Source organism: Pinus tabuliformis, chromosome 6 (assembly GCF_031772625.1).
Source record: "Pinus tabuliformis cultivar Carrire ecotype Pingquan chromosome 6, CPIR1, whole genome shotgun sequence".
NCBI lineage: Eukaryota > Viridiplantae > Streptophyta > Pinopsida > Pinales > Pinaceae > Pinus > Pinus tabuliformis.
The window spans coordinates 145,448,587-145,466,133 of record NC_142292.1 but is presented as its reverse complement, the minus strand read 5'-3'; positions in this window follow the sequence as shown (position 1 = coordinate 145,466,133).

Sequence of the window (17,547 nt, the reverse complement as noted above, 5' to 3'; positions counted from 1 at the left end):
ATGTCTACAATCTTGTACTGGTGCAGACTCATACCAGTACGCAGGCATCCACTTGCAGAAGGCTACAACCTTCTCTCCTTTTCTAGCTTCTACTATAAGGGAGCTACAGCCCCCTACCTCTTGTACTAGCCAATTTGTTTACTAGTACGTAGGCGCCGACCTACAGAAATCTACGACCTTCTTTCTTCCTCCAAGGACTATGTTTCATGAATTTTCAGACTGGATACTCCTGGAACACAACACCACAACCTGAAGGCCACGTTTCATCCAATTTTCATACTGGACCCATCAACAACTTTTAAACTTAAACTGCATCAACCAACATTCAGTTAATCTGAACAATCAAATCACTGACACCAGAACACTGTGTTGAACCTAGAAACCTACATGTTTCCGAGAAAACTTGTGTCTTTTCAATCTTCTAGTCCCACTAAGATGGGTAGCTATCTTAGAAAAAAACAATCAAAGTAATTTGTGATTTCCTTTATGTATGATAGATAAGAGAGAAGTAAAGAAGGCCAACCTGGATCTTCCGCTCGATTTCTCTCTCCCTTGATGGAACTTGCAACTCTTCTCCTACTTGTCCCGCTTTAGAGAATACCTATAGAGACAAGGTAACAAAACACCATCAAAGCATCTCGATCTATAATACCATAAACAATGCAGAATTAGAAATACATTGACCATACAATTACATTCACAAACAACAAGATTCACAAATACACGATTATATGGAGGAAAACTCAAAGAACTTTATTAATAGTAGAAGAGAGGATTACAACCCAGTTGTCTAATCCAGCATCATCCTCCCAACATCAAAGCCCTCTTGACCTCATGAAGAGCAAGATCACCCAACAATACAATATTTCTTCTCAAAGACAAACTAACAACACTTCTTTAAAAATTACAAAATTCCAGCCTTTAGATCTCTCAAATGAGGGATCCATTTATAGATATTTGCAGAGGTGTGAGTCAGCTTTGGGTTTTTGATTAGTGTCATTCCACTTGTAGTTCTTAGTTCCACTTGGAGATTTCTTGGATCTCTTACTCATCCTTGGGCAAATTCAGAGAGGCAAGTGTCATAGAGGAAGTTTCTAGAAGATTCCATGAGCATCCACTTAGCAAACTGCCTCAGACATTTGTCCATTCTTGCTCATCGCACCCCACAGAAGGCTCTTTCAGTATGCATCGCACCTAGCTAGTGTAGGAGTCAGTATGCATCGCACCTTGACCAAGGAGCAGTCAATATGGTCCAGTTTTGGCCAGTTCTTAGTGGTTTTTTAGATGGAACTTCTGGGAAATGATGTAATCAGTTGACCATGATCCTTTAGGGTATGAAACAACACTTTTAGGGGTTAAAAATCCCTTGGTTTATGGACATATATGATTGGGGTTGCAGTGCCCAAATATGTCTATAACAGTTGCCCCCTAAAGCATGAGGTCGTAAATCTTCTGATGTCGGGTGAAATGCTTTATCATGAGGATCCGAGGTATTCGAACTGGAAGGTGACCTGTATAAAATACAATACAATACATCATCATTTTATTTTCATGATCTAGTTGAGGCGGGCATTCCCATGCTCAGTTTTATAAATTCATTTTCATGTACATATGACAGATAATCGTCTACTGTTGCAGACAGGTGATTCTTTGTATGTAGAGTCATCATCCTTTAGCTTGGATGATCATATGTGCAGCTTCAATGTACATTTGATGTCTTTATATTCCTAGATATATCGCAGCCCGTATGGATGAAACTAGATCCGGGGTCTTCAAACTCGTTCAATCTTTGCTCGATGTACAAGTTGATCTATGTGAAAAGATGTTCTGAAGTCAAACATGGAAAGAAATCGCCTCATTACCAGCCAATGATTTAAGCTGTTAACAGACACGAGAGGAATCACCGATAATGATAATGACCCTCAAGGTACTACAGTACAATTCACATGGTGTGAATATATGATCTGACGTCGAACACCACGTAAAATATTTCGGTCAAAGGCCATTGATGTAAACCTGTCGCCGGAAGTGAGAAACTTGCCATTGAGGCATGCAAGCTTCAAAGTACTGAAAGGGTTGTTTCTAAGTCAACTTCTTGGATAATGAGCTGATGTCAACAAGAAGTGACCTGTCGTAGGAGGGCCTTAATGTATCCCACATCTACGACACGAAACGAAGCAAATGATTTTCTGGAGGTGAAAACGATCTGATGATACAAGGTTTAGGAATGGCGGTCATGAAAAATGGAGGGTGAAGGTATTGCAGTGGATGAGGTGTTAGCTGGGTGGTGAATTCTCTGAATGACTTCTCTTGAACATTTCGGCGACACTGAGATGGATTGGTAGCATTAACCCCAAAAGATAAATGGTGTGGAGGACCAATGGTGATATGGTCGGTGAACAAAATAACCTAACCTGACTCAATCATGGTGATGGAGTGAAAGTTTCATGTTCAAGAGCGACCTGCTACCAATGAAGTTCTTCAAGTTTTCTTCCCTTTTTTCCCCAGTCATTGCTGACCAGTACCTCTTTATTTTTGTCAAGCTTGAGGAGGATAACATATGCTTGTTCTATAATTTTCCCTTCGGGCAAACCTGTCGCCATGTTTTAGCGAGCCTAGTGACAATGAAACTCATTCTTGTCTAGGTGGACAAGTTTTTCGCTATTGTTTTAACAAGTTTAACGATAAGGATAACTCAGTCCTTTTCATGTTTATAGAGTTTGAAAAGGGACGAAAAGGAAACTCTAGTAATCCTTTTTCGTAGCATAATCTGTTAAGTCTTAAAAAGTATAAAACAATACGAAAGGGATGACTTTTCAATCGCTTTAGCGAGCCGAAAAAGACATGCGCTCGGTCTTTTTGTGGGTGATCCCTCAGGTCCAAAAAGATTAAAATGTAGAGGAGGGATGACGCTTCCCCTTACTTTAACGAGCTGGAAAGGCCAGTAGCTCGGCGATCTTTTCATATTTAACGAGTCTAAAAAGAGCTTAAAAGAGACTCGTTTTTTAGGAACGAGTGATTTTTTCGGGTAGCAACTGGTTCCAGGTAAGTTTGGAACTTCTCAAAACATGGCAGTGTGAAGAGGGTAGCTAACAGAATCACTCGTCGCAGTTGTTCCTCAAAATGGCAAACAATCAAGTGGAAGCGTATGATCGGCCAAAAGAATGGAGGTGATGGTAGGAACACAACCAAGGCTCAAAAGGCTGATAGCAATGCAGTGGCATGTTTCGGTCCTATTCCCCATTACTGAGAAAAAGTAAGCCACCAGTTCGAGTAAAAGATACTATCATTACCACCTAGACGATTAGACATCCAACCCAATCGTAGAGGTCGTTTACTGAAGGTGGGTTTATTTTTTAATGAGCTTGAACCTTGCGTTAACATGTGCTCAGTGGTGGGTTTATTTTTTAACGAGCTTGAACCTTGCGGAAACATTGCTCATACCAGTAGTCTAAAGATGTCTCTCATTGGTAGGTTTATTTTTTAGTGAGCTTGAACTCTATGATAACATATTCTCATTGCCTTTTTATGTAGGCTAGAAACGACCAAACTACAGAGATAAATACACTAAAAGCTAAGGAACTACTGAGATTAGGTAGGATGGTTTTGTCTTTCGTCTAGACACAACCCTTCCTTTGCTTCGTCTACGCATTGCAGACAAAGGTGAATGGTGGTCAGACCAATCACCTAACCTAAGAAGTTGAAACTAAAAAGTTAAAAAGCTAAAAACGCTAAAAGGCTAAAAAATGAAATTGGTCATTTTTCACTTGCATACAAAGGTTTGCATGCCCCCAGGTATTGAGAAAAGGAGAGTCTCTAGGTCACCATATGGAAGTCCTTGTGGTTAGGCATGATTGTTTCTGTCAATAGTTAGACAAAAAAACACTTCCTTGGCTTTGTCCATCGAAATAGACAAAGGTGAATGGTGTGAGCTTCCAATCACATAACCTGTTGGGAAACTTATCTTTTCAGCTGGGTTCGCCTGCCGAAGCAGACCAGGGTGCATGCCCCCTAAACTTCGTTACATTCACCGAACTACTCGCGGTAATTAGGTGGATGAAATGAAGGTTGAAGAGAAATTCTCGACGCAAAGATACCATTTAGGGATGATGTTTGACTTGTAGCTATGTTTGAACCGGGAAATGAAAGTTGGTCGATAAGTTGTAAGATTTTGCCTTCATGCAGGAAACACATCACTCGAAAGAGTGTGGAAACAATAGCTTCCATGCTATAAACATAGTCACGCCCAAGGAGTAGATTGTAATCTAATGGCCCTTAGACTACCATCACATTCAAGTGAACAGTTTTCCTTTTCAAAGTTATCGGCAACTTCGGAAGGATCCCTAACAGTCGACTAGTTCCTTTGTTAAAGCCTGACAAATTTTGTGTCTCAGGTAGAAGTGATGGCGAACCAAGCGCTTTCCAAGTAGTTGAGGAAAGGATACTCACTGAAGCCCCTTCATCTATGATAGTGCTAGACACGACCATTTTGTAAACTTGTACTATGATCTGGAATGGTACATTAGATGGAAGGCGGGGTCTCACTAGTTGATTCCAAGTGAAGGAAACAACTAGACTACTTGGAGGGGGTATCAGATAAACGGTTGGATGAACCCCTTGATCCGGATTTAAGTAGGAACGCAATAGATTACAGAGATAACCATAAATACAGAGATGCGATAACCATAAAAATAGAGATGCAGCGGAAATAATACTTCATTTCATTAATGGAGAATACTGAAATATGCTCACAAATAGAAATAACCCAGCTAGGGCGATGGTAGCTTATCTCTGAGAAGAGATGTGTCGGCTACATGCCTCTGAACTGTTTTGAACTGCGTTACAATGAGGCTCGAGGGCCTATTTATTGTTGAGAAACAATGGAAAACCCTTCACATTCCAAAACCTAACCCTAGAAGATGAAACGCCAAATTGTGGGCCCCGTTTTTGGGTAAGTTGGTACATCAACTTCCCGGGGTCGCGAATTGGTCGTACTATCTCCGTTTGACACGCATGATAGCCCGTTGGAAAGATCTCTTCGAGGACTACGACGGAAAAGACGATTTTTATCTAAAAAATTGTTGGCGGTGGATTTCCCAAAAAACGTCGTTTAGGGCCTCAAAACGGCTCCGGAAGTTTAGGACCCGAAAAACTGCTAAAAATAGTAAACTATGCTATAATTAAGGAAACTGAAAAACTGAAAGAGACAGTTGTGGGGGTCCAAATGGGATAGGTGGGTGGCCACCAACATCCACCTGGATCATTCCTCCCCCCTTAGGAAGCAATGGTCCCCATTGCGTTGAGTTCCTCCCTGAGATGAGGAAGCTTCTGCTGAGCTGGGTCTCTGGTGAGCTGTTCTGCAATCTCTGATATGTCCAGAAATGGTGGGGAGCATGGTCGGCGACGGTCCACATTGAACACTCGGTGCAAGCGAAGGAATGGAGGAACGTTGTGCTTCAAAGCATTATTTCCCGTAGCCTTGTTACTGGTGTAAGGACCATGTCGAAGTGGTCTGAGTTTCTGATGGGTTCTGGTAAGGCGCTCCCTCTGCAAATGTAACCAAACTTTGTTGTCCACCTGAAACTTGTGTGGTACCCCTCCGGGTAAGGAGAAGTTGTTCCTGTGTTCTGTCACGACTGTATCCCTCTGTTGCTGCTGCTGTGTGGAGGAACCCTTCGCGGGGGTCATGGATGTAGCAACGATCTTCCCCTTACTTTGGGAGCGAACCAGACAGAAAATAAATTTCCTAGTCTGTGAGATGAGCTTGCTGCCTTTCTTAGCAGTAATCAAAGAGGTGGCGGTAGGTGGGGCTACCTCCAGTATCCTGTATAATGAATTATCCAAAGAAATGATGACAGCGCGAGGCCTTGACTCATACACAGCATGTCGCCTCCACAAGTATGGCTGGCCTAATAGTACATCACAAACATCCAGAGGTGTAACATCACACAATACCTCGTCTGTGAAGGGCTTGATGCTATAGGGAAGGCGGCACTGCTGGCGAACTTTGAGATCTCGTCCTTCGTGAAGCCAACCGATACTGTACGGTTGTGGGTGTGGTGTAGTTGGTAGGCCCAACCGCTTCACGACCTCTGCTAAAATGAGGTTCTTTTGGCTGCCACTGTCGACAATGAATTGCAACGGCGAACCCTTCACCCACATCTGTGAGTGGAAAAGACGTTCCCCCTCCTCTGGATCTTCGGGCTCATTTTTCTGGATCTTGGCAGTAGCAACAGTGGCGCTGGGATCCGCATCAATGATTTGCTTCCCTTTGTCATTCCCCTTGTCGGGTTTTGACTTAGAGTCAGAACATGCATCTGATTCGGAAGCCTTAAGCTCGGCCACCAGCGACTGCTTGGTCCGACACTCACTTGTGTTATGAGTGGGACTCTTGTGGAACTCACACCACTTTCCTGTGTCCTTCTTCGGCTTCGTGGTGTTGTTCTTTTCTGAAAGGTTGTCTTGGGTCACCCCGCCTTGGCTTTGTCCTTTGGGCTTTGGATTTTCAGATCCAAAGTCTCGCTTCTTCTGTTTGAAGTTTTGCTCGATTTTGACAGTGTATCGGTATGCTGTGCCGAGTGAGGAGATGTTCAAGAACTCCATCTCTTCCTGGATGTATCTGTGTAGGCAGCCACGGTATTTGAGTACCAGATGCAGCTCAGAATCTTTGATACCCAATTGTGTGCGAAGGGTATGAAAAATATTTGTGAACTCCGACACATCTTGGTCTTGTCCCTGCCGCAGTGTGGTCCATTTGATGTATTTGTCCTCATAGCTTTTGACAGGGTAGTACTGCTCCTTGATGGCATCCCGGAAGTCATTCCAAGTGGGTGCAGCTGAAAACAGTGAGCCTGTACTTTCATCCTTCTGTTCGCAGTATGTTTCCCACTAGTCCTTGACGTGGGGGGCTGCTTTGAGAAGAGCGAAAACAATCTTTTCCCGACTTGAAAATTCATGAACAGAAAAATACCCATCTAGCAGATTTAACCATTTATCTACGACATCTGCGTCTATTTGACCCTCGAAGATGGGGATTTCAAAATTAACTTGTACCTTAAATGGTGTGGCGTTTCCAGAGTAGCTGTTGGAAGTTGATGCGTCGTCTCTGGGTAGCCGCTGAAGGATCTGCGCAAAGCTATCCATCATCGCGTTCCTTTGCCGCTCGAGGGCTTCTTCAAGCAAGATTCTGATAGGATCTCCTGCCCCCTCGTCTTTCTTCTCATCCACCATGGGAGGTCGTCGAGATTTGCGAGGATGGTCTTGCAAAGGTTCGACCAATTCAAGCCCTAACTCCTTATATCCCGACCTCGTTGGGGACATGCAAAGAAAAACAGAGAAAAAGCAGACCGCTCTGATACCACTGATCTGGATTTAAGTAGGAACGCAATAGATTACAGAGATAACCATAAATACAGAGATGCGATAACCATAAAAACAGAGATGTAGCGGAAATAATACTTCATTTCATTAATGGAGAATACTGAAATATGCTCACAAATAGAAATAACCCAGCTAGGGCGATGGTAGCTTATCTCTGAGAAGAGATGTGTTGGCTACATGCCTCTGAACTAATTCGAACTGCGTTACAATGAGGCTCAAGGGCCTATTTATTGTTGAGAAACAATGGAAAACCCTTCACATTCCAAAACCTAACCCTAGAAGATGAAACGCCAAATTGTGGGCCCCGTTTTTGGGTAAGTTGGTACATCAACTTCCCGGGGTCGCGAATTGGTCGTACTATCTCCGTTTGACGTGCATGATAGCCCATTGGAAAGATCTCTTCGAGGACTACGACGAAAAAGACGATTTTTATCAGAAAAATCGTTGGCAGTGGATTTCCCAAAAAACGTCGTTTAGGGCCTCAAAACGGCTTCGGAAGTTTAGGACCCGAAAAACTGCTAAAAATAGTAAACTATGCTATAATTAAGGAAACTGAAAAACTGAAAGAGACAGTTGTGGGGGTCCAAATGGGATAGGTGGATGGCCACCAACATCCACCTGGATCACCCCTTGAACTTGGGGACTTTCCTCCTGTTGTAAAAGAACAGGTGGATTTCCCCCAAGTTCATCAGACTCTGTATTAACAAAAAGAATTTGAACAACATCATTTTCATTCTCTTTGGAAATAGTATCATCTGAAGGTGGACCTTTTGGAGGCAAGACTGGGTCGACTACCATCTCGACCTATTGACTTTGGTCTAGTATGGACTCAGAAGGTTCACTCTCGACGATAGGCGTTTCGACCAACAATTGAGTTACGTCGATTGGATTTTCAACTAGCGAAGGACTTGGCAAGAGTTTCTTGTATCCAGGTGGAAGCCACTACGGTGAAGCAAGACGGTTATGCGAGATTCTCTTGGCCTCATCTAGAAAAGGACATTGGTGAAGGTGATGGTCTTCATCGCATAATTGACATGGAATTTTGACCTTTCCTTTCTGTCCAGGAACTTCATTTTCACTAGTTGATGGTGTGCTGTCAACATGATTACCAGAGGTTGATGACACCAGATGGTGCGAACGGGGAGACCATTCTCTCAAGATCCGCGAAATGCAAGGACAATCCCGGTGAAAATGGTTTCCTTTGCAAATTAGACAAGGATATTTAGGGGTTTTAATGTGTGGATTTTCACCAGATGATTCATTGTTGCCCCCTTGCTTAACTGACTTCTTCTTCTTCTTCTCCTTCCCTTTCTTCTTCTTCTCAACCACTTGGTTTTTAGTATCACTAGTTTCACCAAGCAAAGAGGAAGAAGGGGAGGGAGAAACAAACGAAGTAGAAGGTGAAGGGGCAACTTTAGTATCATCTGATTGCTGATTCGATTGCTGAGGAATCACAATGTGGCCATATACGGAGCACCAATATCTCCCCAAGAAGAGAAAGTACTAGGATTCCCCCAAGAGGGATTCCTTGATAGGTGGACTCCATTACCTCAACCTAAGATCAACGAAGGAACAAGGATGTTATTCCAAATTAAATAAATTTTAATGACGCTTTAACACAACTTTGCTTTTTCAATTTTTAAGAGTCGAGAAAAAGCTAAAGATGACTCTAGTCGCCTTCGATTTTTAATGAGCCTGAAGTGACAAGTGCTCAGATGGACCTTTTCTTTTAAGGAGTTGAAAAGCAACGAAAGTGACTACTCTGGAAATCTAGATAGAGGAATTACCAAACCAATCGCAAAAACGCAAAATACACCTTGGTGGTAAATTAAAGAGAAATTACCAAGGATTTATGTACGGCAGTCAATCTTCCCGAATGCTATGTTCAGTGCATTGCGATCGATAGGGCGGCAGACACAGCTTCCTATGGATAAAGGATATCAACCTATTGTGGTCTCCCAATATATACTCGACAGTACGAGGAGCACAAATCCGTACTAGCACCTGTCTCAAAGAGGAGGAATCACTCAACCTTCGATGAAAACTATAGTTACCAGATTTTAGGACATCGGAACACGTCTCTATCCTAAACCTCTAGATATGTTGCATAAGGTTCCAAAGCAGTTTTATGTTCATTGAGATTTATTTTAGAGTTGATCTTACTTAGAAGTTTTCCTTTCAAGGTTCACCGCGTGATGTAGATGTAAAATTCCTAAATATGCAATCTAAAATGATAAACAGTCATTTATTTTCTTTTAGCAATGAAAATCTTAGCCACTAAGGAAAGAAGATAATGTTTCTTTCAACAGAGAGAAGAGAGCACACACTAAATGCACTTTTCCTAAATCATTTTCTGCATACAGTCTAAATACAAATGCAAATGCAGGTATTTGTTTTTCGTTTCCTTAATGTGAATGCCAAAAGGAAAAACTAAGTACAGATCTGAACTATTTTCTTCAAAGGGACACTTCGACAATTTCTTTTTCAAAATGAAAGGAAGACTAAAATGACACTTTTTGATTTTGAATAGAAAACTACTTTTGACACTTTAAATATTAACAATTCAAATCAAATACAATGGCAAAAGTACTATCAACTATCTAGAAGAGGAAGACTTTATGATACTCTGATTTTGACTCAAAATGACAGTTACGACACTTCTTTGCATCAAAAACGACAGTTCGATTAAGCTACTTTTGACAAATAAGGACTGTAAATGACAAGCAAATACATAAAAACATCTACAAATCCATATCAATGGAGGCTGAACAATGTAAAGAAAAAGGCTTCAGCAATGAGATACTGATCATCAACAACAAAACTACTGAATAGAGCTGAAAGCAAGGAGGAAAAAACCAAATTTCAAAGAGAGAAGTAGTATCACTCAGTCATCTGATTCAGGTGGATATTGGTGGCTGAGCTAAAGGTTTCAGAATGGTGCGAGTTCCATAAGAGCTCCACTCACAACACAAGTGAGTGTCGGGCCAAGCAGTCACTGGTGGCTGAGCTAAAGGTTTCAGAATCAGATGCATTTTCCGACTCTAAGTCAGAACCCGATAAGGGGTATGAAAAAGGGAAGCATATCATTGATGCGGACCCCAGCGCCACTGTTGCTACCAGAAAGATCCAGAAAAATGAACCCGAAGATCCAGAGGAGGAGGAGCGTCTCTTCCACTCCCAGATGTGGGTAAAGGGCTCCCCGATACAGTTCATTGTTGATAGCGGGAGTCAAAAGAACCTCATTTCGGCAGAGGTCGTGAAGCGGTTGGGCTTACCGACCACAGCACATCCACAACCATACACCATTGGGTGGCTTCACCAAGGACGAGATCTTCGCGTGAGCCAGCAGTGTCGCCTTCCATACAACATCAAGCCCTTCACGGATGAGGTATTGTGTGACATTTCTCCCCTTGAAGTTTGTGATGTATTACTAGGACAACCATACTTGTGGAAGCGACATGCTGTGTATGAATCAAGACCCCGTGTTGTTATTATTACATTGGGAAATAAGTTGTTCAGGATACCAGAGGTAGCACCACCTGCCGCCCTCTCTTTGATTACTGCAAAACAATGCAGTAAGATCATTTCCAAAACCAGGAAATTTGTTTTCCTGATGATACGCCCTCAAGGAAAGAAGAAGACAGTGGCCGCGGCCTCCAAACGGGGCCCCTCTGCACGACAACTACAGATGGACAAGATTGTGGAGGAGTACGAGGACATCTTCACCTCCCCGGCAGGGGTTCCTCTGCACTGTCAAGTCAAGCACTCCATCGATCTGACCCCAGGTGCGCCGCTACCCAATGGACCAATTTATCGGCGCTCCGTTCTGGAGAACGATGAAATCAAGAGGCAGATTCAGGAGCTCCTGCAGAAAGGTCACATCCGTCCGAGTTCATCGCCCTGTGGGAGCCCGATCGTGTTGGTACAGAAGAAGGATGGGACGTGGAGACTCTGTATTGACTATCGGGCGCTGAACAAGATCACTGTCCGTAATAGGTACCCGATCCCGCGGATTGATGACCTCCTAGACCAACTAAAGGGGGCGAAATATTTCAGCAAGATCGATCTGAAGTCAGGATATCACCAGGTACCAATCGAACCCTCCGATGTGTGGAAGACTGCCTTCAAATCCAAGGAGGGCCTCTTCGAATGGTTGGTCATGCCTTTCGGATTGACGAATGCTCCTGCAACCTTTATGAGGCTAATGGATGACATCTTGCGGCCATTCACCAACTCCTTTGTAGTAGTATACTTGGATGACATTCTGATCTTCAGCCAGAGTTGGGAAGAGCACCTCCACCACATCCGACAGGTTCTCCAAACACTGCGGCAACACAAGCTATGTGCCAATTTGGAGAAATGCACTTTTGGCATGACCCAGGTTCAGTATCTGGGATACATCATTGATGAACAGGGGGTGCATGTCGATCCAGCCAAGATCCAAGTCATTCGGGATTGGCCCTCTCCAACCACTCTAACAGAGCTCCGCAGCTTTCTAGGTCTTGCCAACTTCTACCGCAGGTTTGTGTTGGGGTTTTCTCATATTTCTTGGCCCTTGAGTCAAGTCACCAAGGGCGGGGCGAAAGCAAAATTCTTTTGGTCTGAATCTCAACAGAAGGCATTCAGGGAGTTGAAGGATCGCCTCTGCACGGCACCAGTGCTCGCGTTACCAGATTTACAACAACCATTTGAGGTCGAGACAGATGCCTCTGACTATGCTATTGGGGCAGTCCTTACTCAACATGGACATCCAGTGGCATATCACAGTGAAACACTTTCAGACACAGTCCGGAAGTACCCCACTTATGATAAAGAGATGTATTCCATTGTACAGGCCTGCCGACAATGGAAGCATTACATTTTGGGGAAGGAAACGGTCATCCACACAGACCACCGACCTCTGCAGTTCATACAGACCCAAGGGAAATTGCAGAATGATCGCCATCAGAAGTGGTCTACATACCTGCAACAGTTTCACTTGAATATCAAGTATAAAAAGGGCAGCACCAATAATGTTGCAGATTGCCTCAGTCGACCACCGATCATGGCGCTAACCACCGTGCTCAACTCTTGTGGGCACGAGACTTCTGATTGGCCACTTCTCTACAAAAGCGACCCAGAATTCGGCCACACATACCAGACACTCTTGGAGGGTCGGCAGGTTGCAGATTTTCACCTCCAGGATGCCCTATTATGCCACCTCGGTCACCTTTGTGTTCCTTCAAGCGAGCGTGCCAAGATGATTTGGGAAGCACACTACAGTCGGGCTGCTGGGCATTTCGGGGTCGAGAAAACAGTGGCAGTACTGCAAAATTATTTCTATTGGCCGAATCTTCGACAGGATGTTGGGAAGTACATCCGATCATGTACTGCCTGTGCCATTGCCAAACCGACCATTAAGAAGCACGGCCTCTATACCCCGTTGCCTACCCCTAGTCGACCTTGGGAATCCATCTCCATGGATTACATGTCAGGCCTTCCTTCCACTAAGCATGGAAATGACTGTGTTTTTGTGGTCGTCGACAGGTTCTCGAAGATGGCCATTATGATGGCCTGCAAGAAGAATATCACAGCAGAAGCCACTGCTAAACTCTTCTTTGAACGAGTGTGGGTGCACTTTGGGATCCCACAGTCTATCATCTCAGATCGGGACAGTCGGTTTCTCAGCACATTTTGGTCCAGTCTCTGGTCAATGCTGGACACCAAACTCACGAAGTCCACAGCCTTCCATCCTCAAACTGATGGCCAGACAGAGGTTGTCAATAGGATGATTGTGCACATTCTGCGCATGTATAACTCAAAGCATCCACGCACATGGGACGAGAGCCTCCCCTATGTTCAGCACAGCTACAACCGAGCTCTTCACAGCTCCACTGGCCATAGCCCTTTTCAGGTGGGTTTGGGATTCCAGCCACTATGCCCCATTGATGTGGCCATGCCACTTGCAGCTACTCACATGAATTCAGCTCATGTCCAGTCCGAAACAGATAAGGCCACCAGCTTCATTGAGCGCATCCAACATATTCGCCAGCAGGTCCATGACATTCTTGAGAAATCAAATGCCAAGTACAAGCAGCGACATGATCAACATCGGGTGCCACACAAGTTTCAGGTGGGCGACAAAGTCTGGTTGCATTTGCAAAAGGAACGCCTTACTGGAGCCTATCGGAAATTGAGACCACTCCGATATGGTCCTTACACCATTACTAAGGCTATGGGAGACAATGCATTTGAGCTCAGCATTCCCCCATTCCTTGGCCTGCACCCAGTGTTCAATGTGGACCGCCTTCGGCCATACTTTCCACCATTGCTAGACACATCCGACATTGCAGAACAGCTCAAACCCACAGAATTAAATCCAGATTGCATGGAACAAGCTGCAACTGATCAGATCATGGACACACAGATCAAGAACACTCGCCAACAGAATATCCAACTGTATCGAGTTGTCAAAGCAGGCCAACTCCTTCAGCAGGGCAAGTGGCTCACCAGGGAACAAGTTCAGCAGAAGTTTCCTCATCTCATGGAGGAGCTCAATGCAATGGGGACCATTGCTTCCTAAGGGGGGAGGAATGATCCAGGTGGATATTGGTGGCCACCTGCCAAGTCCACATGAACCACCACCATTGCCTTTCTCAGCATTTTCAGTTTCCTTAATTGTAGCACAACTTACTATTTTTAGCAGTTTTTCGGGTCCTGAACTTCCGGAGCCGTTTTGAGGCCCTAAACGACGTTTTTTGGGGAATCCGGGGGCAACATGGGTCCATTCGTTCCAACAATGATAGTGCTCGGATAGATCTTTCTAATGAGCTATTGTACGCGTCAAACGGAGATCATATGCCAAAGTTACGACCCCGGGAAGTTGATGTACCAACTTACCCCCAAACAGGGCCCACAATTTGGCGTTTCATCTCCTAGGGTTAGGTTTTGGAATGTTAAGGGTTTTCCATTGTTTCTCAACAATAAATAGGCCTTCGAGCCTCATTGTAACACAGTTCAGAGGCATGTAGCCATCACATCTCTTCTCAGAGATAAGCTACCATCGCCCTAGCTGGTTTATTTCCATTTCTGGTTGTAAGCATTTTTCAGTATTTTCCATTAATGAAATGAAGTATTATTTCCGCTGCATCTTATGTATATGGTTATCTCTGTAATTTTTTGCGTTCCTGTTTAAATCTGGATCATCATCACACCTGTCCTTCAAGGAAACAGGGATGCATCTCACCTGCAACACACGGGAGGTGCGATGCATACAGGGTGCCAGTTACAGACAGTGTGATGGGCTAGGGAGCAAAACTAAATTGGGTTTTTGCTCAAAATTTTCAGCTAAGTTCAGTGATTTAAGCTAAGCTATGATGGACAGTAAAAACAAAGTACAAGGGTATGATATTAGGAGGTTATTGAGCTACCACAAGGGCGTTTAGGATGCTTGTAAGTCAGATGTTCAGTTCATAAACCAACCCAGAGATTGACTGAAGCAGCATTCATCTACTTTGTAGTTGCATAGCAAAAGCAGTTCGAAGGCTATCTGGCTAACTTCAGGCTCTGTCTGTAGTTTATAAATCAAACAACAATAACAAACAAACAAACTATTTGATCCCCAGTGGAGTCGCCATTTTGTTTCTGGGAAAACTAGTGTCTTTTTGATCTGCTAGTCCCACTAAGATGGGTAGCTATCTTAGAAACAAACAATCAAAGCAATTTGCGATTTCCTTTACGTATGATAGATAAGAGAGAAGCAAAGAAGGCCAACCTGGATCTTCCGCTTGACTCCTTTCTTGATTTCTCTCTCCCTTGATGGAATTTGCAACTCTTCTCCTACTTGTCCCGCTTCAGAGAATACCTGTAGAGACAAAGTAACAAAACACCATCAAAGCATCTCTATCTATAATACCATAAACAATGTAGAATCAAAAATACATTGACCATACAATTGCATTCACAAATAACAAGATTCACAAATACATGATTATATGGAGGAAAACTCAAAGAACTTTATTAATAGTAGAAGAGAGGATTACAACCCCGCTGTTTGATCCAGCATCATCTTCCCAGCATCAAAGCCCTCTTCACCTCATGAAAAGCAATATCACCCAACAATACAATATTTCTTCTCAAAGATAAACTAACAACACTTCTTTATAAATTACAAAATTCCAGCCTTTTGAACTCTCAGATGAGGGATCCATTTATAGATATTTGCAAAGGTGTGAGTCAGCTCTAGGTTTTTGATTAGTGTCATTCCACTTGTAGTTCTTAGTTCCACTTGGAAATTTCTTGGATCTCTTACTCATCCCTGGGCGAATTCAGAGAGGCAAGTGTCATAGAGGAGGTTTCTAGAAGATTCCATGAGAATCCACTTAGCAAACTGCCTTAGACATTTGTCCATTCTCGCTCATCACACCCCACAGAAGGCTCTTTCAGTATGCATCGTACCTGGTGAGTGTAGGAGTCAGTATGCATCGCACCTTGACCAAGGAGCAGTCAGTATGGTCCAGTTTTGGCCAATTCTGAGTGGTTTTTCAGGTGGAACTTCTGGGAAATGATGTAATCAGTTGACCATGATCCTTTAGGGTATGAAACAACACTTTTAGGGGTTAAAGAGCCCTTGGTTTATCGACATATATGATTGGGGTTGCAGTGCCCAAATATGTCTATGACACTACATCATCATTCAAAACCATCTGTAACCTCAAAAACCATGTATCAGACTGTATACACTACTTGGCTGAACCCAAACTACATGTATACGCTACTTCCGTTAATCAAACCTGCGTATGCCTCCAAAACTACTACAAACATAAACTTTTGAATCAAGGTTGTGCCAACCAGAAATATACTGAACATTTACTGTCAACTTACATAAATTTACACAGGCAGCAATAGAGATCACTTCTTCTCACTTATACAATCAATCAATCAAATATCAAACTCCTTGTTCATTTAGTTTTACATTCAGATCTAAGAAGACTTTATTAACAAACAATAGTAAAACAGTAGCACTAATTTGATAGATTAGTCATCCTTGAACATCAAGCTTTTCTTTTGCATACGCTACTTGGAAGAGTTGAACCAGCGTGTATACGCACCTTCACCAAAGCGAACCAGCGTACAGATCTGCAAATACTTACTTCATAACTTCACTTCACTTCCGGACTTCAGACAAACCTAGATCACGATATTTAAAGAATAAAACAGGTGTACATAATTAGATCTAGCCCAATATCAGATCATTCAGTAATAAGTCATTTCAGGTCTCATGATCCTGATCCAATATTGAATTCAAGGTGCACAAAGTATCACAAACATAGCCCCTGCAACATAAAATATACTTCAGTTAGAAGTATTCCTTATAAACCCATACACTTGCACATAACACTTTATAAGATATTCATTACTTCAATACTTAGCCCTTGATATTCTCCTCCTTATATACTTAGATCCACTTAGGACCAATACCTAGGGTCAATACCATGGACCAAATACCTCAGACCAAAACCTTGGTTTTCCAACATGTACGCACTTTTCTTCCTGTGGGAGTGTGTGTATACGTATACGCTCTTTTTGTTCTATGGACCAGCGTGTATACATTGTTTTGACTAAGTGGACCTGCGTATACTTCTTAAATTTCTTTTCATTAGCCTTTTCCTTTACCTTCTTTATTCTGATCAGTAGACCTTAGTTCCATCTTCCTGTTCTTCTGTACCACTACCCTGTTACCTCTGAATATACCTGTTGTACTGTGAGTTTCCTTTTACCAAAATTGAATTGACCTGTGAGTGAGTTTCCATCAAGGACAACACTTGTATCATAATGCCAATAATCTCCCCCTTTGGACTTGATGGCAACCATGATGGTGTTGATTACTGCAAGCTGTAGAAACTATTAGAGATAACATGCAACACCAAAATACTCTACCCCTTTGACATCAAGGGCAAAGGGCAGACCAAGTAACTTTCCTCCTTTGATATACATTATGTTTTTCATCCTCCCCCTGAGTACATGCTGAGTCTGCAGAGATATGATTCAAAAGAATAACATGACTTTATAACTCAATTATGTGAGTTTGACCTTCCTATCACCAATGACTCATACATGCATCAATCTCCCAATCAAATGGGGATATACCAAGTTTGAATCATCCACCCAACCAAGTGGGGAGATACC